Genomic DNA, 25,193 nt, shown 5'->3' with positions numbered 1-25,193 from the left:
AACCAGGACTGGAAATCTTGCGTTCAAAACCAATACTTTACTGATGAAGAGTGAATAATTCAAATAATCATAGAATCATCCAGGTTGAAAAAGACCTTCAATATCAAGTCCAAACAGCAACCTGACCTAATGAGTCCCATCACCAAACCCTTGGTGCCACACCAGCACATCTCTTAAAAACCTCCAGGCAAGAGAACTCCACCACTTCCCTAGGCAGTCTGTTCCAATGCCTGACCACCCTCCCCATGAAGAAAGCCTTCCTGATACCCAACCTAAACCTTCCCTGCCACAATTTGAGGCCATTTCCTCATATGCTATAGCACCTGTCACCTGAAAAAAGAGACTGACACTCTCCTTGCTGTAGCCTCCTTTTAGGCAGTTATAGAGAGCAATGAGGTTTCCCCTCAACCTCCTCTTCTCCCAACTAAACAGCCCCAGTTCCCTCAGATGTTGCTCATAACTCTTGTTTTCTAGTCCCTTCACCAGCTTCATTGCTCTTCTCTGCACACACCGGGCCTGCTCAGCATCATTCTTGTAACGAGGGGCCCAAACTGGACATGACATTTGAGGTGCAGGCTCACCAACACTGCGTGCAATGTTGGCCTTTTGGTCACCTGGACACACTGCTGGCTCACACTCTCTTCCCCAGGCCTATACTGCTGCATGGGGTTATGACCCAACTACAGGACCCCATACCTACCCTTCTTAAATGTCATTCGATTGGACTTGGCCTACCCAGATCCCTCTGCAAAGCCTTCCCACCCTCAAGCAGATGGACAGTCCCACCTGACCTGGCATTGTCTGTGATCTTACTGAGGGTGCACTCAATCCCCTCATCAAGATTGTTCATAAAAACATTGACCAAAACTGGCCCAAGTACTGAGCTCTGGGGAATGCCACTGGTGACGGGCCACCAACTGCACTGAACTCCATTCGCTGTGACTCTGAGCCCGGCCATCCAGCCGGTTCTTCACCCAACAAACTGTACACCTGTCCAAGCCATAAGCAGCCAGTTTCTCCAGAAGAATGCTGTGGTAAACAGTGTCAAACACTTTACTAAAACCCAGGTAAAACAACGTCCACAGCCTTTCGCTCGAGTTGGTCATTTTGAAGGAGGTGATATTAGTCAGGCAGGACCTGACTTTCATAAACCTATGCTGGCTGCTTCTGATAATTCGTCTGCCCTGTGTGTGCTGTGTGATGACATTCAAGATGATCTGCTCCATAACCTTCCCTGGTACTGAGGTCAGACTGACAAGTCTGTAGTTCCTTGGATCCTCTATCTTTAAAGTATCTTTATTTAAATCTCATAGCCAACTTCATGATTTTGTTTTGAAATCACCTACAGCTGGAAACATTAGTAGTATTTCCACATAACTTAGGTAGTACCCGTATCACCTATCTGCCTGTTTGGTAGGCACTGAAAAGCTTACCTATCCGAGCTACACTACATATTATAGAATCCCTTGTTCTAAGTCAGTCAGCAGCAGCAGATGCCTCAGGAAAGAAAAAATACATGTAAAACATCCTAAACTGTTATTTATTATCAAATAACATGTCCACAGGACTGAAGTACTTCTCAATTTGTTTCATACAGTGACTGACTCATATCAATGTGCAGGAAACTAACTCTTCTTTAGTTGCTACAATCCTGCCCCCCACAGCAAGTGTTCCTGTTTTCACTGGTCTAGCCATGTATTTGTTAATTCATTTTGCTATTCCACATAATTTAACTGTTCACGTCCTCTTTTCCCTGTAAATCTAATCCTTAGACATTATGCTGAACTCCCTTCCTCGTTGTTATGCTGACAGAATGCAACATTTCCTTTTCAAATTTACACATACTGTCTTAGGTATTTATCAAATATTCACTGTTCTTACCAACAAAATGCAGAAGAGCTGAGAGCTGTCTCCCCCTTTCAGTGCTAGCTCTTCACAGAACTCCTCCTCTCTATCTTGGACTATTAATTTAAGCATCCACAGAGTACTCTGGCATCTAATCAAGCTGGAGAACAGAAGGACTATGCCTTTTTTAAAAATGGATCACCACAGCCAGAAACATAAAGTGGGATTCATCTCATTCAATCTGGATGACAAGTAGCAGCCACTTCAGGCTGTTTTCATGTTTTTAGTCAGAGGAAGGATACAGACATCTACAGAGGGCAATCTATCTCCTCTTCCTCTGTACACTGTGACAAGTTTGTGCTACTAACTTGAGATGCCTGTGTCTAATAACACAAATCCCACCCATAGTATCTATGCAGGTTCTGGTTGGTACAAACATTGGGCACTAATGAAGGGAGGAAAACACACTTAAGAAATTACACAAGAACCATATGCTTCAAGGAGGATCAAAAGCGTACTCTTCCCAGAATAATATTTCACTAGTAAAGGAATGAAGTGTAAAGCAAGCCTAACGTACATGCTCAGGATGGACAACTTTTTGTGACTCAAATGCAAGGTTGCTCAGGATGCTGACAAGAATTCATCAAGAACACCAACATTTTAGCCCGCTCGTCTAATTTCATAGCAAAGCTATTCCTTTCCCATTTTCATGCTTATGATCGCTAGATGGTTTCCAGGGCCAGACAGCCTTTGTTTGTTTGTTTGTTTGTTTTAAAAGACAAACTATTAATCTGTCTCTCTTCATTTCCAGTAGTACCATGAAGAGGTATTATTATAAGCATGTTAATTTCGTTGAGTCATACATATTCCATTTTTTAGAGGTCTTCCTGCTGCAATAGAAAAAACTATCGTTGTCATTTTCTACTTTACCCTATTACATTTCAACAATTGTTAAACTCAGCAAGAATATACTGAAGCATGTAAACTGACATTTTGTATAAACATCATTCATTCTAGATTTTCTTTCATTTTATTTTATGAAACTTTCTGTAGAAGAGTTTCTAATGTTACTTATAAGCTAAAGCATAAATAGTAGATAAAACTTTTTTGTTTGTTTTTGTTGGTTGTTGTTTTTTAGTTTTGGTCTTTATAAACCTTCTGTTTACTACTCTTCTTCAAGATATTTGTTAGAACAAACTCCATAAACAACAGCAGAAAGTTAAAACAGCTTTCCAGGACAGATAACCACAAATTTCAGCAACAAACTAGAAAAACTCACCTGAAGTTCCACAGAGGCTTATGACTCCACAAGCCAAGAACACTGAAGAGGGAAAGAAGCTGTAGTGTTCTGCCGGGACTGTAAAAGAGCAGAAATTCAACAAATACTTCTGGATTTAAAATCATGGAGAACCAAAAATGAGATCCCCAGGGCAGTATGTTTTAGAGCTCTGTGAGCAACAAAACAGCAAAGGTAACTTTTGCATTTCTGTTTTTGACAAGGTTTCTCCAGCAAGGCTCTAAAAGAAACTAATCTGCACTTGGATAAACGTAAAACCTCTCACAGATAATAATCAGTTTAAAATAGTAAACAAAAGGAGGAACAGTTAGTTTCTCAATAGAAAAAGGTCAGTGGAAAGATTCTACAAAGAAAAACTACACTGGGGTTCAAGCAGTTTGACATATGGAAAGAATAGGGAAATGTGAATTCATGACATTTACTGATGATGAACATGAACTGTTTTTCAGAGCAATCTAATAAAAACAAAGGTCAACTATAAAGAGGTACAGAGGGATCTCATGATACTTAATGACAAGGTAATAAACTACCAGATAAAATTCAGTGTTGCTAGAGGTAAAGCTGTACATGTGTAGAAAAACAGGGCTATCTGCACAGTAACAGATGCTAAACAAACTATTACCATCCAGAAGAAAAACAGATTTTCAACTGATGGTACTCTGCTCTAAGAAAACTAAACCAAGTGTTCAGAACTGTTAGTAAAGCAACAAAGAAAGGCAGGACCTATCTACATAAAATATATATTTATATACACTACCTGCTACAATACTCATCCATGGCACCTCTTATCTTCAGTGCTATGTTCAATTCTGCTTCATCTGATCTCCATTCAAAAGTGACTGAAAAAAGGTATCACATAAGTCTACCCTAAGAGAAAAAAATAACTAGAAGCATTCATGTTCCAAGGCAAAGTATCAAAGTTTTACAAAATGCTGCTTTATCATGAATTGTCCTTCTAAACTGAAGGAAGGAAACAAGGGGAGTAAGAGCAAAAGTGGTCTGCATCCTTAGTTTAGCCAGAAAGATTGTGCTATCCTGTATTTCTCAAGCCAGCACTGTCCAGTATACAACAAAGGATGCACAGGTGTCTGTAGACTGTTCCTAAAAAATGTGACTATGAAAAATAATCTCTTGTATGCTCCCTCACCATTCCAGCTCCCTAAGCAAACTGCTACATCCTATTTTGCGACTATCTCAAGCTGCTGCTTGGACCCTGCCAAATGCTTTCAGTGGGAAGTGAGTGTCAGCCATTCAGCTGTTATGAAAGTCATCAGACTTATCTTCGGTTTGAGAACAATAAACAAGCTGTCATCTGCTTTTGTGAAGACAATACCTAACCTAAGAAGAGGACTGCAGTCTTTAGATTCCAGATAGAAAGAAACTGAGTGCTGCTCATGTGCTCACTGCTTCCTGATGGTTTCTAGGCAGCACCTTCCTCTGTTTATCAGTCTGATGTATGAAATCTCTCCATGCATTACACAGCAAATCTCCATACTTAAATGTGCTTTCAAGTTGTACTTATCTAACCTGCAGGCATGCTAGTTATGGCCTTTCTTGGCCATTATTCTTTGTAAAAGTCATTAGCATTTCAGCCAACAAACTCAAAAGGACCCCCTCTGTAAGCAGTCATACATTTATTTATTTTTTTATTCACAAGGCTTTTACCATGAGCATTCACATGATTATTAAACATGCACCTTGTGTTTCTTTTCTCATGCATACCTCTTCCTACCCTCTCAAATTTCTCCAAAATTATGTAAGGATAAAAATTTCAAATGAAAGAAAAGGACCAATAGGATAACTTCAGAGCAATTTCATTTCAGTCCTCACTTGTTCTCTGAGAAAGACAGATCCTATAATTTCAAAGGCAGTCATTGCTGAACGGCAATCACATACCTTGTAAAAAGAAGACCATGCTCTGGTAGTTTAAATAGGTAAGCTTTTTGATGGTGAAAGTGCTCAAGCAAGAGGCAGGTACCTTTTGTCACAGCATTCTCACTTTTGGAACATGTACTCTCACCAATTCTTTTCACATGCAAAAAAGCATCACACAATCACTTTTTTCCATTTCTGTACTGAAAATTACTGGGTATGCACATTTTCTCTCAAGCAAGGTTCTCACTCGTATGCAACTTTCTTTTTATAGAACATAATAGACACAACTATTTCAATGAAGTACACACTTAAAACTAAATACCACACAAATTTCATTCATCAAATATAATTACTGCTAGGACTATGGTGTCTGTTTTTAACAGCTTTTGAAGCTAAAAGGTAAATAATTTCCGTTCAAAATCTAGATAGTATGCTCAATCAGAAATAAAAGATTCTATCTCATATGCAAAGACAACATCTGTCAAAACCGGTAACTCCAACACAGCCAAAACAGGGAACTTTTTACTTGTGAAAACAGTACCATCATAGCAGTTGTGTTTGATGCAGATCAGAACATGCTATGAATTGCTGTCAAAATGTCCAGTCATTTACTAAATTAATGTGCTAAAAGCAAACATTTTTTCAGTACTGTCCAGTACCAAGGTTTGTACCAAAAGTACCAAGGCCCAGCATGCAGAAGCCATCTTTCTTCAGAAACTTGAAGCTCACAGTGCCTGATATGGTGAATCTAGTTCTTGGGAATATTTTAAATGGTCACAAATGGGAACCTGCTGTATTTTTTAAAGCTGCCATTATTTTGAAGTAAAACTCTGCAAAAACAGTTTATGCAGCATAACCATAAAAAAGCAGAATATCCTTTTGGGAAGACAAATAAAGTCAAGAGCATGTATGAGGGTCATGGGCTTACTTTGTCTTTGAAAAAAATATTTTGACAGAAAATACTCAAGTATGCACTTTCTGACACCCTGTTATTGAACAAGGCATCCTGGGACATATTCCTGCTTCAATATGAGTTGAACATTTTTTCCTGTGCCATTAAGTGGAGGCAGCAACATATTGCAGTGGAATCCTTTCTGCTAAAGCCAATACAAAGAATGAGTCAGAGCACAAACCAGCAGGGACAATGTTCTCTTACTCACCTAACTGTTCCTCCTGAAAGGAACCAGCAGTTTGCAGTTTTAATACCTATTTACATATCCTAAATTGAAACTAATCAACTACACTGCATGAGTAGATGACCCACAAAACTACTCACAAGAAGCGTTAGTTTAATTTAGGAAATTTTCCTTTCTTCCACTGTATAAACATTACTGCGGCAATTTTCAAAGGAAAGTATGGTGGGGAACAGCCACCTCTGCTTTGGGTCATTAAATACAACTAATTGCCCTCTCGAGGATATTTATTTCTATCTTAAATTCGGAGAGCCATTAACTGTCAAGAAATGCCAGCCATGCGAGTCATTATTACTATTTGAAACCACAAATATGCAAAATGTAATTAATAATTTGATATTCTTAGCTCTTGGGAAAAATCATGTTTTCGATTTGTAGATCATGTGAAAGGACTTCTGCACTTCTAGATTCATTTCTAGTACTGACACAGTATTCCCCCAACTCTTAGCTTTTCCAGTACTTCAACGGTCATATTAACCATACATATGTTGAAGAGGTAACTTAATACTGTAGCACCTAGATGAACGGCAAACCCTGAAAATATTATTGAAAACAAACTCTTTTAGTTTATATCTCTGCATAATTAACAGAAAACTAGCACACTGGAAGCTTCCTAAATGCTTTGCTTCCTGAATTTTAGGAGTGGAACCTTTGAGTATATATGTAATAACTACACATCAGTTTGACAAATTAAAAAAAAAAAAAAAAAAAGTAAAAGAAAAGCATACCAATCCATAGAGTCTCCCACAAAGAACAGGAATCGAAAGTCATCCTGTGCTGTCCTGTTCAGCAAAGCATTCCTCTTCCAAATAACCTGTCCAAAAAAACAAAAAACACCACAAAGATTGATTACGTATTTACACACAAAGCAGAACAAGATTAGAAAGAAGAGCAACACTTTTTCCTGTAATAGAACTTTATTTTTTTTTATTTGGAGAAGTAGAATACGCTGTGTCTCCCAATGAAATACAGATCACATCTCCATATCTTGCAGAAGGTACAGAACTTAGGAAGGACAGTTTCATTGCTCCAATGAGATCCTCAACTCTATTAACTGTGTAGAATTAAAATTTCACCATTAAATACCAAGATTTTCCAAGATTATAGTGGCATCTTGTTTTAGATCTCATACAGATTCATAGGATTAATTTGGAAACAAGAGCAAAGAAATCAGCTGCTGTTAAGCCTTATTCAATCTCATTCAATCTGCTAAATTACATGCCTAATCTAAAACATGAGGAACCTGATGTTGAGACCTCCAAAGCCTCTCAGAAGAAATGTCATTTAAATTTACAGGATGATACTGAATGTCACAAAAAAGCTGAATAAGTCTTCCGATGGCACAGGTAATGGCATAGCTATATCAGAAAAACAAAAGGCAAGAAAACAAGTCTGGAGAGGAAGAATAAAGATGAACAAGAAATAAGAACAAAAGGATCTCAGCGCTTCCTTTATATGCTCTACCACCAGTCAATCACCAGCTATCATCAGCCTCAAGTAGTTAAAATCATTTCTGTAAAGTGGGCTACCACAGATAAAAAGCTGCATCTTCTATCGTGACATACCTGTTGTTAATTCAGATCACCAATTTTCAATGTAGTTTCGCTACATATACCCAGAAGGAAGCTAGAAAATGTCAGGGAGCCTTGAAAGCTGAGTATATGCCATACCAAAAGATCCCAATATGTATAAATATTGTTTACATATAAAAATCAAAAAGAACAAAGATATGGGACACCGATACTTTCTTATGCTACAAAAAGACTACACAACTTTCCATTTCTTTCAAAACATCTCCTCCCCACTGGAGCAAAAGATGCAGGATCCTTCACAAACAAGCATCTTAAATAAATGCTGTACATGGGGGTTGGAGGACAAGCCAGACCATGAGTTTACGCTGACCTTCAAAGGAAAAAGAAGTTGTACTTTAAGACCCCTCATAATCTCCTGCTTCCTTCAGCAATTTGAGTGCTAAATTTCTGTATATGCAACCAACTTAACAGGGACTTCAAACATCCAAAACGTAAAGCCTGATTTGCCAGACTGGCACTTGCTGAGAAATCTGCCTTCTGCAGAACAAACCCATTATCTAGCCACAATGGAAGTCAGCGTCTGAAAGATTTCTCTGACAAGCTATTAATATAAAATTATTTTACGTTAGCACAAAACTTGATCTTACTTTTATTCCACAGAACAATGTGGAAAGGAAAAAAAAATGGGGGGGGGGAGGGGGGAAGATTTAATTATGTATAAAAGAGAGAAAATGCAACCATGAGATTATTTTCAGACTTTCACCACCCAGTTTGTTCCGTGTTAGTGAGATAAGGATCATGAACTGTTAATCTTCCCTTTTAGTCTTTCTGAAGAGTCAAAAGTGAATAGCTTTGCCAGCAGGGAGAAGACTGCCAGGAACCTGGATGGACTGAATACAGCAACAACCTGCCAGATCTTCCCACCAGACAAGCACATCTTCTGACATAAGACTCATCTCTTCTCTCTACTTCTGTGTTTACAGAAGGTATTTCCAACCCTCATTAAAAGCACCTCTAAAACCAATTTTGAGAAGCATCCAAAATATCACCATAAATGTCTTCCATTTCAAGCTTCCAAGCAGGGGAAAAAGTAAAGTAAAATTTAGAAAAGTTTTCCAGATTAAGTAGCCTGATGAACTTGCTCTTACCCGGGCAAGATGCTTTGGGTAGTTTTCTGTTGGCAGTCAGCGGTTAATACTGTTTCCAAATGACATTCCTTTTTTCCCCCTCCCATTATAAGTGATTAGTCAGGCTTTTTTTTTTTTTTAAGTGAACAGAGAGGAAAAACTCTGTAATCCTACACAGTCCCTCAACGGATTTAAGTGCAATGATTCCAGTACCTGCAGGGTTCTGCTCTAGGAATTACCACTTCTATGAGATCAGCATTTAAAGCTGGCAGCACTACCGAAAGGTGAGTCCTCACTTCTTTATCAATCCTGAGCCCAGATCCCCAGTCCTGAAGCATGAGGATTGATCTGGACTAACACAGACCCTAGCAAGCGTATCAAACAGCTTCACATTTCTAGCCTGAAGATGTAGCAATACACAGATCGAGGCATAAGACCACAGCCTAGATTTGTGTGTATACTAAGAGGTTCTTATTAGAGAGCACATTCAAGACAGAGCTGTGCCATCAGCAAGTGTGGTGCAAAACTTGTAAACACTGATGATCTTAGAGGAATTTGCATCTTACCAGGTCTAATTCAGTTCTCCAAGCCAGGAACTGCCATTTCCAAAGAACTGAAATGGCAGAACCAAAAGCACAGAGATGTAAGACATCATTAAACTTGTTTCCCATGAGCGTTTGGATTATATTAAAGACTTTGCAACAGGTTAGAGAAGGCCTCAAAACTGTTGTTTTCAGTATACCATTGCTTTTCAGGTGAGTCATAACTTTTGACATGTACTTTACTGACATGTTTCTAAATTCAGTTGCACCTCATGGTCACTTAAAGTTTTCTTAACATTTTCTTGTGATTTTAATTCAAACCTTGATGCAAAATAAACAATAAACTTAAGCGCTGAAAGCTTCCTTTCTCCCCCAAAAGGTCAGGCTATCAAAAGATTGCAGTTAAGTTAAAAAAAAAAAAAAAAAAAAGCCTTCTTCTAGTCATGAAAACAGTTGTCCTAAGGCTATTTTGGCTTTTCAACTACAACAACTTCTGCAGTATAATCTCTAATTGAAAGGAAGATTGATGTTTCATCTTCATTTACCTTAGAGACATAAAGGTTCCCTGTCTTAAATTGCTCACACCTCCTTTGGAGTGCCCCAGTACATGCAGGACACTGTTGCACTCAGTTCTGCTAGCCGGAGAAAATGGATTTCCTTATTTGTTTTGGTAACAGCCATTAGCACACACTTTTACCAAATCCTAAAGGCTTACAAAATTAGCATTTTGAAAACAGCAACCCGATCACCAACAGTATTTGATGCTGATGCAATTTATTAAGTTCTCTCTCCCACAAAAATATACTTAGTTTTTAAATAAAATGAATTCAATGAAAATTCATCTTTTTATTGAAAGATGCAGAGACAGTAGTGTCAAAGTGATTGATATGACTGAAAAAACGTTACCAAGTTTGTACCCGCTTTACACTGTGCTGCCCATACTGTGCTTTGGGTTAGTTCCCAGAGCAAAAGGGTCAGCCATGATTATGCTTTTCCCACAGGAATTCAGCTCATGCTACAGCCAAACTCTGATGCCGCCCAAAAGCCCTGCTGCTGTAATACAGCTGTTACAGATCTTGCTTCTTGGCTCATAGAGAAGACGTGTTGGTAGCAAGTTCAATGAGGTGACCGCATTTCAGTAACAGAAATGTTGCTGCTTGCAGCATCCTGCTCTGAGAGCACTCAAACTCAGTCAGAATAAGATTCAGCTGAAAACTAAAACCAGATTTAGTTTATATGCATATTTAAGTATTTGTATATTACTTCTGTGTGTATGTATACACATGTGCATGCATGCATCTTTGATAGTTATTAACATCTCTATTCACCCAAACCAAAAAATGCTTAACACAACAAAAAGCTCTAATAGTGGTTTGTGTATTTTTCCAGATATACCCTATAATTTGTTGTGATAGTCTAATTTAGTCTATTAAAGCAGTTACATATTAGACCATTATCTTATTTTCCCTAAAATAGAATCAGACTAAAATTCTTAACTATTTTTAAACCACATCATCCGATTATTTTAATGGCTTCAGAGTAATTTTTGTCCAGTCAGCTGAAATAACCCTTTCAAGACAGCACATTTACCTCTGAGAAACAATCCTAGTTAGAAATCAGTCAACTCTGTTCATACTACAGATCTGAAAAATTGTTAAATTTAGAGTTCCCATTTGGACAGCTCTCAGGGTGAGATGACATATTACAGATATTCAGATCCTGTGCAATACAGGCACAAACAATTTCTATACAGATGTGACAGGCAGGGCTTGGAAGCACTCCATGTATCATGAACAAATTAATTTTTAAAAATATATATATATCTACAAGCCAAAAATATCTAAATGAGCTGATGCAGTGTTTTTGTTTTTTAAATAACAATGAGAAGCAAGCAGATATGCTTATCTATTGAACAATTCAAATCCTTTGTAGGAACAACCTCTAAGTATCTTATAATTCCTTGTTACAAATAACTTTACAGATAACTGAGTGACTTTTGTAATACTCAGTGGTTTTGTGTTACTTAAAAACTGTTAAACAAACTTTACACCAAAACAGTTGTCTCACTGGATTTAGTTACAGCAGTTCCCAGCCAACAAACCTCCATGGAAAAGCCCCTTAAGAAATTAAAGTGAGGGATTTTTACACTTTTTTTTTTTTTTTTTTGTTAATAAGTAATAATAAACTACATAGAGAAGTATTACCTCACAAGGCAGGAGTTACACATTAAGTTATGTTGTCTTCTGCTTTGCTAGCTCAAGATCTTATTTCTCTACTTAACTGAAAGCTGTTTAAGTACGGTCAATTAACTCATTTAGCAAATAATATCAAAGTGTTTCTTCAGTTACACATAAGTTTAATTAGTTTCAATTTCAATCTGATCCTGACAAAATACTGCATGGAATTTATCTTGCACCTAAGATAACTCTAAATAGAGCAATAAGCCTAAAACATAATTTCTAATTTGATTGTGACTACTCAGAAACTGCTCACAAATTCAAACCAAGAGACTTGTAGCAATTTTTTGAAACTCCAAAACCCAGTAGCGAAATTATGGGCAAGATGTATGGTGAAAAAAAATGTAATGGCATCCATCAAGAGAGACCAGGAAATGAGATTCTGGCCTTTGTGCTATACATAAATCTCTTTATAATCCCTAAAATGTCATTCATGTTGGAATTAACATTATTCAGACATCAAAAAGATTGAAAAGGATGCATATAAAATCAGAAGTGATGCTCCTCCTACACTTCCAAGACAAAAAAAAAATTCTAAACTACTGTGAAAGGTAATTTTAAGGGATTCTGTACCAGGATGCTACAGAAGGTATCACGACTGTCAATTAACATGTAATTTTTCTGCCTTCCTCTGGAACTGATTTAAAGTAAGTATTTTTGTCAGATCTTATTTCTCTCAGAAAGACTTTCCTGCTCCAGATGTAATAGTGAAGTTGCTATTAGCAGCTCTCCAGCTCTCAGAGCTGGCTAAAAATAACTTTTGTAGAAGTTTTTGCTCATCAAATCATCATTGTTTTTCCATTTAAATTTTTGTTGAATTTAACATATTTCTACAAAATCTAGTAAAAGCCAAACTGTTTGCTACACATCATCATTCTGTTTACACAAGAAAAGATTCACTTTAACGAGACTTTTTCCAGCATATCTTGATACTTTATGGTACTTTTACTTTAGTTCTCATCCAAGCTGAACCAACTAAGAGCCACAATTAATCCTTCAGGGCAGTTTCATCTGGCTTGCTGTCTTCTTCCTACTATCTCGCATCCTAAAGGCACTTTGCAACACCAGTTAAGGTGATCCACAGCATGTTCCTTGCTGCTAGCTTTCTCACAGGTCCTAGGGCTCCTTACACCACACAAGAGGCAGACAAGTTAGCAGGAGATGAGAAAAGTTTCCAGGAAGAGGCAGTGGATCCTTCAAGGAGCAAACACGCACAGGAATAATTAATCTGGCTCAATGCTAAAGCCCCTCAGAAAAGGCACAATTAAAGAGGAAAAGTCATGCTCTGCATTCTTCGATAGCTGGATTCTGTTCCTGGCTACTGATTGCAGTGATAAGGCAGTGATGGGTACTGATCCATACATAGACTGATGGCACTCCCATCAATGCAATAAATCCAGTCATACGACAACCAGGCAGGGAAAGGCTCCAGTGTACTCAGTGCCATCTCCCCAGTGACCTCTGCTGCCCACCTGGCTGAAGAGACCAGACACTTTCCTCTCCAGTGTCCTCTAAATAACAGTTTTAACACTGCAGGCTGAAGAGGTTTAGCACTGCTGGAACACTGACTCATTTTCCGGAATGTGTTTTATTGCAAACAATTTCATTTCAATTCAGAAAACATAGAACGGTAATTCTACCAACCACATGTATATACTTTAAATCCTTCCTCAGCCTTCCATTTCCTTTTTAGTTCACAAACCATCTTTGCTTGGCAAGTTCTTGTAGTTTTTAGTCTTACAATGAGCTTTTCAGATCTCCACTTTTCATTACAGAAATACTTAATACAAGTTTCTGAATCTCTACAGACTCAACCAGTGCCTGCTCACCTCCCAGACCTCTTACTTTTCTTCTTTTTAAGCAAAAACAGCTTGTAAAACACTTACATGCTTTCCCATCCTGAATAGAAATACACCATAAATAATATGTCTGAGTAAAGTTATAACCACTTACTCAAATGTTTTATCCATGTATGCACAGGATACAACTTCAAAACAGCAGAGCAGGCTCTTGCTAGGTTTTTTTGCTGCCCTTTGCTACCAACCTACTTGTTTTGGACAGGTTTTTTTTGAAAGTGGGAACAAGTCTAAACACATCCTGTCTGGATGAAGATTGTTCCTTACTCTTATCTTGAACCACAGCTCACACACTGCTGAGAAAGTGGGTACCACTGGCTGCCCAAGTATTTCAGAGCTTCCGATCTCATCAGGCTCGCAAGGAAAGGAATTTAACTGCAGGAACACAAGGCACTTAAGAGTAAAGCAAGCAACATGAAAAAAGCACAAGGATCTAAAGTTACTGACTCTTCAGTTACCACCTTGGTTAAGTGGGAGGGGAAGGACCCCCGTCCCATTATACCCTTTTAAAAGTGTGAGGTCTGCAAGTATTGCAGGCTATTCAGAACTCCTCCTGCCCTCCCCTTGTCCAGTCAGTCCATCTCACCAATGGCAGTGGTTGCCCAGTAAAATATATATGCTTTATAACTTATACATGAAGTTCCAGATTTTTAACTTCTTCAGGTCCACAGGAGCTCTGCTTTTTCCTACTTACTTGGCATAATCTCATCTTATTTCATAGTCCCAGTTTTTTAGGAGGACCGTGCTGCTGCCAGGTCTTTCTTAGATCATTATCTACCTGCAGAGCAGTAGTTTTAATGATTATTTTAGGATCTACTTTACTGTACAGCTTTTGTCCATTTTCTAATTTTAATAGCAACTTTTTGTTCAATGACCCACACACCAGGTGGTCTGAGTGGGAATTTAAGGCACCTTTTGTAAATACTAACAAAGCGATGAAAATTAACGAAGCGTAAAATGCAGGAAATTAACTTCTCATCGCCCCAATTTATCTACCCACCTAAATGAGTTTAAAATACCAGCTTCGAGCAGTCTGATGTTCTAGGGACACTCAGCTGCCACTTCATTTATAGTCTGTTTCCTTAGCAACACTATAATCCATCTGGCTGCAGAAAGCTCCATTCCTAAACCATATCCTCCTGCACACCGGAAATAGCCTCAGAAGCATTCAGATTTTAAATAGCACCCAGTCATCATGATTAGCGAGCATATAAATGAAGCCAAAAGGCAGTAACGTTCTTAAAACACACACACACAACTCTCCACGCTCAAGCTTGAGTAAGTGATTCACCTACTGAAAGTGCACACAGGCTTTCAGCTTCCAGGTGTTACAACAGCATCCCTTCCTTAGCACTGCTGCCCTCAGCAAAGCTGCTGAAGACCCAAGTCCCTTGCTCTGAGAAGGAGAAACCTTGCATGCCTTCTTCCAGCAAGTGTCAGAAGTGGGAACATTTCCCTCATCTTTGTGCCACCAGGCCCAGCTAGAGGATTCTGAAGGAGCCTTTGTACAAGGTCAATATGTTCTCTTCAGACTTCTCTATCAGAAGTAATATGAAAGGCCTGGGATGCAATATTGTTGACAGCAACCAACAAAACCCAGGGAAAGCTAATCACATTACAAAGGATAGCTACTTGTCTTAAAATACTTATCCTTCAGGATTTAATTATTTATTTTATTTTTGCATCTAGAACTACAACTATCATTTATAAACACTAAAATAAGAATCTAGTCCTCAACAGCAGCATTAACTCATTGTTAGAAACCCAAGAATGATAAATATGCATTTTTCCACCATTTTCACAGCGTACTCAGCGATGCAACCTGTGTCACACACTCTCTAAACCCTCTTTGTGGTGGGAAAAGCACATCCAAAGGAGCACCTTATGCTGACTGGTATCTTCTGGGAGCAGAATCAGTTGTGGTTCTCTGTTGCTTGCAGGTTTACTTTAATATGCATGTTACATATTTGCAGCATTTATGTCAGAGACTATGTCAGCACGGGTGTCTTGTATTACAAGCAGAAAGTGCTGTCCAGCTGTGTGATGATCCTTAGGGCGTTCCACAGCCTCAGGCTAGCCCACAAAACAGCTCCTATCTCATGTGGATCCAGCTCATCCCTAATCTGTGACTCAAGACAAGCCTTTCTCACAGTGTTTTTTCCAGCGCTCGCTGAAGTAATTTGCTATGTGTAGTCACCCCCAAACCTTTAGATAAGATACAAATATTCAGGAGAGCCAGTTCTGAGATTGGAGGGTAACTAAAAATTCAGTTTGGCTACACCAGTGCAAAGATGAAACTGAATACCTACTGCCAGGGCATCTTCCCCCAGGACGAAGGGACACAACTTTAAATAGCAGAATGCACCTCACATGCATACCATTTGCACAAATTTAGCAACACCAACCTGCAAATGAAATTCAGCTCTAACCTAGCAGGCAAGCTCATCGGTTACATACACAGAGGGAACTTCTCCATTGCCTACATCTCACAAAGGCTCACCAATGGTGAGCTGAGGGTCTCTAACCCACAAAATGGTTTTGCCACGCAGTGAACCATTTCAACGACAAGGCTTTTGCAGCTTTGCCTGCCCACACCATGTGGTGGTGGCAGAACACAAGTCCATATTGCCTGATCTGCTGACAACCAGCAAAGGGAGATTTCTCTTTCATAAATCAGGACTCTCCATCAGTGAGGAGCCAAGCAGTGCTTTTCACTGCTATTCACTGGCTTGCATTCCTGTAGGAATACTTAACACAGAATCCAGACTCCCAGTGATTCCCTTGAAGAAGACTGCAGCAGGGCTATATTTACATGAGTTCTTCTTATGGGAAATCTGACTGGAAGAGTAACAGCAAGTTCAATCCCACCTGACTGCTGATTACATGTACAACCAACATTTCCTAGATGCTTTGGTGGTGGCTGGTTCCGAGAGAGAACAAAACAGGGCTGACTGTCAGACAGACGCAATGCTAGCTCTTCCTTGCTTTCCTCCCATGTGAGGGAAGAAATGGGTCAAATACCCGAACATCACTCTAAAATCACTTATGTATTCAAACACTTCTGTGCTACATGAGCGACCAGAACTTCTCAGGAGATGGTCTATTAATCATAGATTAATTGACAGATAGAGTTGATTAAACTCTTTCTTAGAATATGTTTTCAAAATGCACATAATCTTTTCAAATATGTAGATAACAACTCTTTGAAACAGTTAGGGCCTAGCTTTGTAGCAGCCCCCAGACTGAGCAGCAAACTGCGCAGGCCTTTGGGCAGCGTCTGGCAACTGCCTTACATGCTCACCAGTACAAATCCCCAGCTCACCATCTTAGGGTGCTCTACTCCCTCAGCAGTGTTTGCTTCTCCCCCAGCCCCCATTTCCTTCCTAGTAGACCGATCTCACCTAATTTCAACAGAGCTCTGAAGTAATCACATCAGCTTGGTCCGCAATCAGACAGAACATGAATTTCTGGAACGCTAAATTCATCTAAACTAAAACAGATAGCCGAAACAATAATCTTGTTTCTTAAGAATGCTGTGTATGAATGCCCCGTCTTTATGTTTCTCCATCTGTCTGCATGCGTCTGTACTGTCTGAACCAACTGCCTCAGATGTATGCTTCTGCGCAACAGCTGCATAATGCTTGATAGGTGCATGCCTCCCAGGAACAGAGACAGCCTTTGAGAACAGCAGGGAAACCTGAGGGAATTATATAGGGAGTACAATCTCTGCCTTGCTGGTGATAGCTAGAAGCACGTCACCACACAGCCAACGTGCTGTGGGGATGCTTTTTCAAGTCTATCATTTGTGGTGGCTGTGAACCACACGTGTAATCCAGCTCATTTGGATCTAGCAGTGTAACAGCAGAAGTGCTATTACCTGAGACTTTACACTTTGATATTTCTAGAAAAGATGTATGCAGCCCAAACTTGCCTTCTTATCAAAACAAAGGGAACAGGGAGGGAAAAGGCTCTGAACTTCCCTCAGCCAGAGCTCTCAGCCCCATCCCTGTGCTCACATAACAACTGCGATGGAAATTTCTTGTGGCAGATGTCCTGATACCAGTACAGCATAGTACAACCTCTGCCTGTTATAAATACTCCAAACGTGTTATTGTGAGTCAGCATTAAATATTGCCAAATTCGTTTCAAATACCACCTCCTTATCATAAATGACACACTTGGAGCCTGAGCAGACACACTGAAGATGTGGTAGTGTGAAGGATGGAATTAATTTCTCAGCTCTATCGACTCACGAACCCTTCAAATCAGAGATAAGGCAAGAGGTGGGAGGCCCCACTGCTACTCAGTTCATTTTGCACCAAAAATAAAGAGGTAGCTTCTCTCCAGGCCACACAAAAACTTGTCCAGAGTACTCAATATGAGCATACAAAGGTCTGGGGTACCAGTGAGTACTTCTGAGGAAAAGCAAATGCAAACTTACTCTTTTGATGTTTGATGGTGCATCTTTGGGTAGACATTGGTTGTACGAAGGTACAGGTTCCAACAAAGGTTGGAATTTGGTTTGGAGGTTTTTACTTTGTGACATAAAAAGATTTTGGTAGTAATGGGAAGCACAGTAAACATGGATACAGATAGTTTGAAATAATATCTGCCTTTAGGATTAATACAAAATATAAAGGCTATGCACATAGACTTACTGATAGAGCAATCAGAAGATCACAAACACATTATGTGCATCTACTTTAAAACACATCCACAAAAAGCATGCAAGGCTCCAAAAATGTTTCAAGAAAATTCAGAAGTGACAACTGACAGAAGACTCTAAATCTAAATGAACAAGTAATAAAAGGCTTGTTGGAATAACATCTACTGAAGATACGAATTTAATCAGCACATAATATCATGTGTTTTCAAATTACTTTTCAAGTCTGACAAAAAAAAAGTAATCTATTTTTCACAAGATATCACACCTTCTTTTCTATCATTACACACAATGAACCTTGTACAATCCTTTGAAAGGGATAATTTTGTGAATTATACTACTGATGCAGAAAACTTGCATCGGTAACTATTTCTAAGTAGTATCTTGTATCAAGTTTAAGATAGCTTTAGAAAGACAGAAGTATTATTTTGTAACTTGAATCAAAAATACACTTTCTCCCTATCTGTTGCAAAGTTTTCCCCTCGTTTTCAAAGCAATGCAAACCAAACATCCTCTGTTTGTGAAGTTTTTCCTGTAAATCTGCATCTAGCACAGCACTGATCTTAAAATACAGAGACAACTTGCACAAAACAGTACGGTCATGAAGATAACATATTGCTCCCAAAGAACAGAGATAACCCTGCCATAGAAGCATGCATTAACATTAATTATTACACATTCAGGGTTGTAAATAAGGCATTTGACCGTATATTGAATAATTACAATAAAATTAAGAACCGCAAAGGTGCTCATTAAGAATTAACGTTGTGTGAACGTAGCTGTTCTAAAAGGTGGACAGCAAGGCTAGAAGAGCCATCAGGACTCTCAGCACACTAAGCAGACACACAGAGAGTGTAATTCAACCATAGGTGGGATAAAACTCTTTCTGGACAAGCTTACTTTTCTCCATTGACCATACAGGTGCCTGGAAAGCTCGTTAAAATTATCTCAGAGTTGCCATAGTCCACAGATTATTCCCAACTTCCTTCAAAGCTAGCCTGTTGTTACTGGGTTTCAATTTGCTGTGCAGGAGTCCATAAATCTAATGAGGTTGAAAAAACAAACAAACAAAAAAAAAAAAAAAACACAGTACAAGCTAGCTAGCTTTTAGAAGCTCATGTTGAAGACTTAGATTTACCTCCTAAAGCACCAGCATCCATTCACTGCCCACAATGACGCAAGCACCTGCTGGAAAATACAATGCATGATCACATGGGAGAAAGAAATGAGAAACTTCAAGGAGACTAGAGGGCTGCAAACTAGATTAGGATGAAATACTCTAACTGCCCAATTAAAATGACCAGCAACCAGAAATTATATATGAAATCAACCAAGGGAAGAATCTGGCAGAAAAACACAGCAAGCAGCTGGCCAACAAGACAGCCCAGAAGAAACAGGGCAGTAAGGGTAAAATATTGTGGGGAAAACAACAGTAAATTCACCAGACAGCATTGCCCTGCAGACAACAGAACAGGAACCATATCCCAAAGTTTCGCCATCCTTCTCACATCAGCAATATTATATAAAAATTGAGAGATACCATGGGATAATTGAGATACTCATCTTTATTACCCATGTATATAACATTATATTTCCCTTCATTATTAATCCATGCATGAATCAAAAATGACTGCTACAAGTGCAGCTAGTTAAAGCCTGAACTAGCATCTACAGGTTCTAAATCTGCCAAGAACATAGGAAGTGGTTGTAGCTATGCCACGAAAAAAAAAACACTTAACTTGTATCCATTTGCTTTGGGGATGGAAAAAAAAAAAAAAAAAAACAAGAAATACACACCCATAAACAATGTTAAAAAAAAAAATAAGCACTACTACGGTTTGAAAGTCAGCCTCTCAAAACTTGAGAAGTAACAGTTATGGAAATCTAATTAAACGCCACGACAGAGCCTTTAATTACATGACTAAATACTATTTATCCACACACAATCCAACTTCCTTCGGAAGGCCCAGCACTTGTGTTCTCCACAATTATTGCGTGTTACCATGTCGTATTTAATCAACACAGTTCAAAGCTCGCATTAGTAACTCCAAGGAGGAGAAAATCAAGGAAGGGATGCAAAAATCATCCGCTAATTTTGGCTGCCTGATTTTAAATGGTAAATGCTCTGAAAAAAAATGTATCCTAGATAGTATAAAGCATAGCTCCCAAAGCCCACATCACCAACACTTCATAGCTTTAAATTTTCAAACACTTATGTGCTTATGTGGTCTGAACAACGTTCTTTTAAACACGGCTAGTGTATAATCTACATCTAGATTGAGGTAAATTAGGTTACAGTTATGCAAGAGATTTCTCTAAGTGCCATTCAAACCAGTGGGGGGACTCCAACACTTCTACACGTGCCTCAGTGTAAATATCTTACTGAATCAGTGCTTCTACACAGAGGGAGAAGAAAAGGAAAGCTCGCCTTTCTCCTAAAGTGCATGTTGAAATGTCTTAATGTTGAGATTAATATTTTGTAAATTTCCATTCAAATGGAATTGAATGGAATTTCACTGAGACCTCAGCTTAAACAACTTGTTTGGGAAAGTACTTTACAGTATATACCAAGTCCCATCGCAACATGTGCGGTTTAGGTACTATTTAAGCACTATCCACAACTGAAAATGAGGCAACTGAACTATTTTCCTACTTAACTTTGAACTGCGCTACCAGCTAGATTAGCAAAAAACAGCTGCTAGCTGCAAATACACAGAAAAAATACACCTTTCTATTAAAGTATTTGATAAGTCTATGAGAGGCAGTGCAACTTGACAGATCCGTTTTCTGCCTGAGATTCTAATTCTAGGTTCTGTGACTGAGAGTAGTCACCTTACATGAGTAGTCACTCTTCCTCTTGCCTCACTTTCCTAACTTGTAACAATTAAATTTAATATCTTTTAGATTTGCTTGGAAAATTATTCATGAGACTATTACATAAGATTACCTAGACATATCAATACCCCCAAATGAAGCACAGCATAAAATTCAACACTTCTACTAGCACCATTTCATTACTGAACCAAACTATGAGAGATACTGCAACACTGTGAACAAAACCACACATTTACAGAATGAAGCATGTCCAGGGTCCACAAGATTGATTTTAAATATCCAGTCTAACACTTTTAACAGGCTAGTAATCTCTCCAGGCATCTAAAAGTAAATAATCTTTAGAGCATTTTAGAAAGTTACTTGCTCTGATCCTTTTAGCAAAGTGATTAGGAAAACATCTGAACTACATGCCGTGGATGCACTGACAGCTGGCCACTGGGACGGCTCACGGGCACGTGCTGTCCCGAAGAATGGTCCCAGACAAGCAGAAGGAAGCTGTGTAGGCCTTGCTCCTGCCCTGACCACCCTTCCCTTTGGAGCAAGTGGGAAGGCCGCCCAGCCTGCACCTACTCCCTCCGCACCCACCCACACAAGTAGAGGGAGAAGCGGCCCTGGCAGTTTTCTGCAGAGAAGTGGAGTTTTATAGTGCCCGAGGTCCTGGATGCAGGCAAGTTAGATCACAGTGACTGAGCACAGAGTTAAGAGAGACTACTTAGTACTTCCAGCGTTACCAACAGCCTAAGCCCACACCAGCAAACCCAACAACGCCAGGAACCATCCCTGGGCGATGCAGCTTACTCGGTCACGCTGAGTGCCCAAGTGCTACAGGCCAGCACGGCGTGCTTCTCGCACAGGCCACCACAGCTCCCCCATGCAATTCTTGGGCATGACTTGGGCTCAGCACAGCCCAGGGAACAGTCCTGTTCAGGAAGGTAGCAGAGGCGAGCAGCAGTGACAAGGGTGACTGGCTTCAGGACCAGAGAACGACCACGGGTACATTTAATTAACTAGGAGAGTAACGGAGGTAGCATCTCCGAGCTCTATCTGCTGTTACTCTTGGAGAATAATTTTAAATGTCACATACCATTAAGTACACAAAAATTATCTACATATCATAGTACACAAGAATTAAAAATGAGCTCATCTTGGCTTGTTCCTGTTTCTTCAGCTTGCTCCTTGCATGTGATCTACTGACATCCACGGCCTCATCTTATTTTCTTCCATTTAACAAACAAAAAAAAAAGTTCTATACATTTGATATGCCCTCATACAGTAAGGCCACCCCCTAATAAATGAGTCATGCAAAACAGCATAAGAAGCCGGGTTTCTGAGGGATGATCATCTGGCAGTAAATATTTCTAACGAAAGTTATTTAGAAATTATAATCCTACTAATTACCAGTCATTACCAAATCTGCTTCTGCAGACGAAAAATATAATTACAAGTGAATCAATTATGTTATTCTGGAAACTTGGCTACAGCAGTGTTGGCAAATACATTTTCACAACAGGTAACAGCGCAAAAACAACAGTAAAAATACATTTGAGGGCTGTCAGCAGACAGCTGCTCAGGGTAAGTAATACTCTCTGAAACCCCTCTGCAATTTCAGGTAGCTAGAAACAGTCTTTTTAACCTGTACAAAGCTGTCCCTTTCACAATCGAGTTCGATAACAATTTTGTTTAGGCATCCTCTTGGGCACAGACCGTAACCCCGCTCAGGCCATTTGGGCTGTGCGTGTCACTACCACCTGCCTGTGCACGCACATCCCATTTTCCTCAAAAAGTGTTTTGACTGTTAGCGAGGAAAACTTCATCGCACGCTTTAACTACTTCACCCTGCGCTGTATGGTGACTTTTAGAAGCGAAGCATGCAGGAGACCTCGCTGAAAAGAGCGCACTCGTTGCAAAATAGCTGGTACACGAAGCCAGGCGCTCCTTCTTGCCACAGGAGCGCCTCCCGCAGCGGGAGCACCATGCGCCTACGGGACACCGGCCACGCCAGCGGCGGGTCCCGGCTGATCGCAGACTTCTGCGCGATTAGGACGGGAAGGCGACACCCGGCAGCTCCCCGCCGCCCCGGGCAGGACAGGGCAGGGCGAGGCCAGCTCCCGGCGGCCGGCACCGGGCCGGAAACGCCGCTCCCGCCGTGCCGAGGCCCCGCCGCCGCCGCCGCCCCCCCGGGGGACCCCCGCCGGGCCCCCGCTGCGCCCCCCGGGGAGGGCAGAGCCCCCCTCGCCTCGCCTCACCTCGCAGCGTGGCCGGCGCCCTGCGGAGCCCCGGCCTGAGCCCATCCCTGCGGGAAGTTCCCTGCCATCGCGGCGGCCGGGGGGAACAAAAGCTTCGAAGCCGGCAGGAGGAGGAGGAGGAGGAGGAGGAGGAGGAAGGGCAGCGCAGGCAGCAGAGTGAGGGGCATCGCTCGCCCGCGGCGCCGCTGCCCCTGCCCGCCGGCACCACCGCGGAGGGCAGCCCGCTCAGCGCCGCCTCCCCATTCGCCCCGGCGGCGGCTGGGCTGCACGGGCAGCACCGCGGAACCGCCGGAGCGAGGGGCGAGCGGGCGAGCCAGCGCCTCCCCGCCTGCCTTGCCCTGCCTGACTCCCCGTCTGCCTGCCTTGCCTTGCCCTGCCTGCCTGCCCTGCCCGCCGGCAGCCTCCCCGCGGCCGCCCGTGTCCCGCTCGCCGCAGCGCCGCCGGGCCCCGCCCGCGCCTCCGCCCGCCCGCACCGCGGCTCCGCCTGCCGGGGCTCGGCGCACGCTCCGGCCCGGCCGAGCCGCGGCTCCCAGCGGCGGCACGGCGCTCCCCGGCGGAGCGGAGCCGCCCCCGGACCGCCCCCGGGCGGAGAGGGGTCGGCCGGCGGGAGTGGGGATGGGAGGGGGAGGCGGAGGTGGTGGGGTGCTGCGGGCGGGGGGTCTGGGTCTGGGTCTGGGTCTGGGGGAGCCAGGCAGGGGCAGCAGCGCGGTGTGCGCCTTGGGGTGCTGTTACTGCAGCCCCTGTGTATGTGGAGGGAAGATTAATCATAAAATCGTGGGATCGCGGAATATCTTGAGCTGGAAGGGACCCACAAGGATCACTGAGTCCAACTGCTGGCTCCTCACAGGACCACCCAAAAATCAGAGCATGTGTCTGAGAGTGCTGTCCAAACGCTTCTTGAACTCCTGCAGCTCAGTGCTGTGCCCACTGCCCTGGGGAGCCTGTCCCAGTGCCCGACCACCCTCTGGGTGCAGAACCTTTCCCTAACACCCAGCCTGACCCTCCCCTGTCCCAGCTCCATGCCGTTCCCTCGGGTCCTGTCGCTGTCCCCAGAGAGCAGAGCTCAGCACCTGCCCCTACCGCTCCCGTTGTTAGTGAGCTGCAGGCCGCCATGAGGCTACCTCAGCCTTCCCTCAGCCTTCTCTGCTTTGGTCTAAACAAACCAAGGGTCCTCAGCTGCTCCTCATACGTCTTCCCGTTGAGACCTGTCACCATCTTTATAGTAATCCTTTGGACATGTTCTAACAGTCTTATGTCCTTCCTCCGTAGCACCCAAAACCACAGACAGTACTCAAGGTGAGGCCACACCCCGACACAGAACAGAGCAGGACAATTGCTATAAAGTATCTCCAAGAATCACTGTTTCTGTGTACACCAGCTAATTTTTAAGGACTAGGATAAGCCTTTATGTCTTCTCACTGCCAACATTGCTCAGCAAGGAGGAAGAGTTACCAGATAGGTTGTATTTGTAACCCTAAAGCCATATGACATGCAAGGCAATAGCTCATAATTTCAGGTCAAAGACTATGTGGTTCAAGGTAGTTTATTATGGTTAGAATCAAATAGAATAGAATCAAATAGAATAGTTCAGTGGAAAGGAGCTACGGAGATCATCTAGAGGATGCACACTGCCTGACCACTCCAGGGCTAACCAAAAGTCACAGCATATTATTGAGGGCATTGTCCAAGTGCCTCTTGAACACTGACAGGCATGGGACGTCAACCACCTCTCTAGGAAGCCTGTTCTGGTGGTGGAAACAGGTCTTAGCCAGTAGTTTTATTGTTATAATTAAAACACGTATTATTTGGCAAGACTTGCAATATCATATTAAATGGGTTTAGAAGGATGTAAATTGATATGAACACTCTCACTTTCTATTATATCACAGAACTGCTTGATGTCTGAGTCAGGGAGAGTCTTTCACAATCCCTTTTCCTATTCAAA

At 41.4% G+C, this 25,193-nt stretch overlaps 1 protein-coding gene across 6 annotated transcripts in view; it reads right to left on the bottom strand.

Moving 5' to 3' along the window:
* GPR63 (G protein-coupled receptor 63) overlaps positions 1 to 23,660 on the bottom strand; it is a 28,890-nt gene extending 5,230 nt beyond the window's left edge. Inside the window, exons 1-5 of one of the 6 annotated variants that reach the window (XM_068677893.1) lie at positions 23,249 to 23,660; positions 6,939 to 7,024; positions 5,039 to 5,167; positions 3,900 to 3,981; positions 3,125 to 3,202 (exon numbers count right to left, since the gene is read on the bottom strand). The gene's annotated coding sequence lies outside the window, so the exon portion shown is untranslated. The other 5 variants (XM_068677892.1, XM_068677895.1, XM_068677890.1 and 2 more) reach the window with 5 other exon arrangements.
* Between the last annotated feature and the right edge of the window lie 1,533 nt (positions 23,661 to 25,193).

Source organism: Anas acuta, chromosome 3 (assembly GCF_963932015.1).
Source record: "Anas acuta chromosome 3, bAnaAcu1.1, whole genome shotgun sequence".
NCBI classification, from domain to species: Eukaryota; Metazoa; Chordata; class Aves; order Anseriformes; family Anatidae; genus Anas; species Anas acuta.
This window is presented reverse-complemented; position numbering and strand designations above follow the sequence as displayed.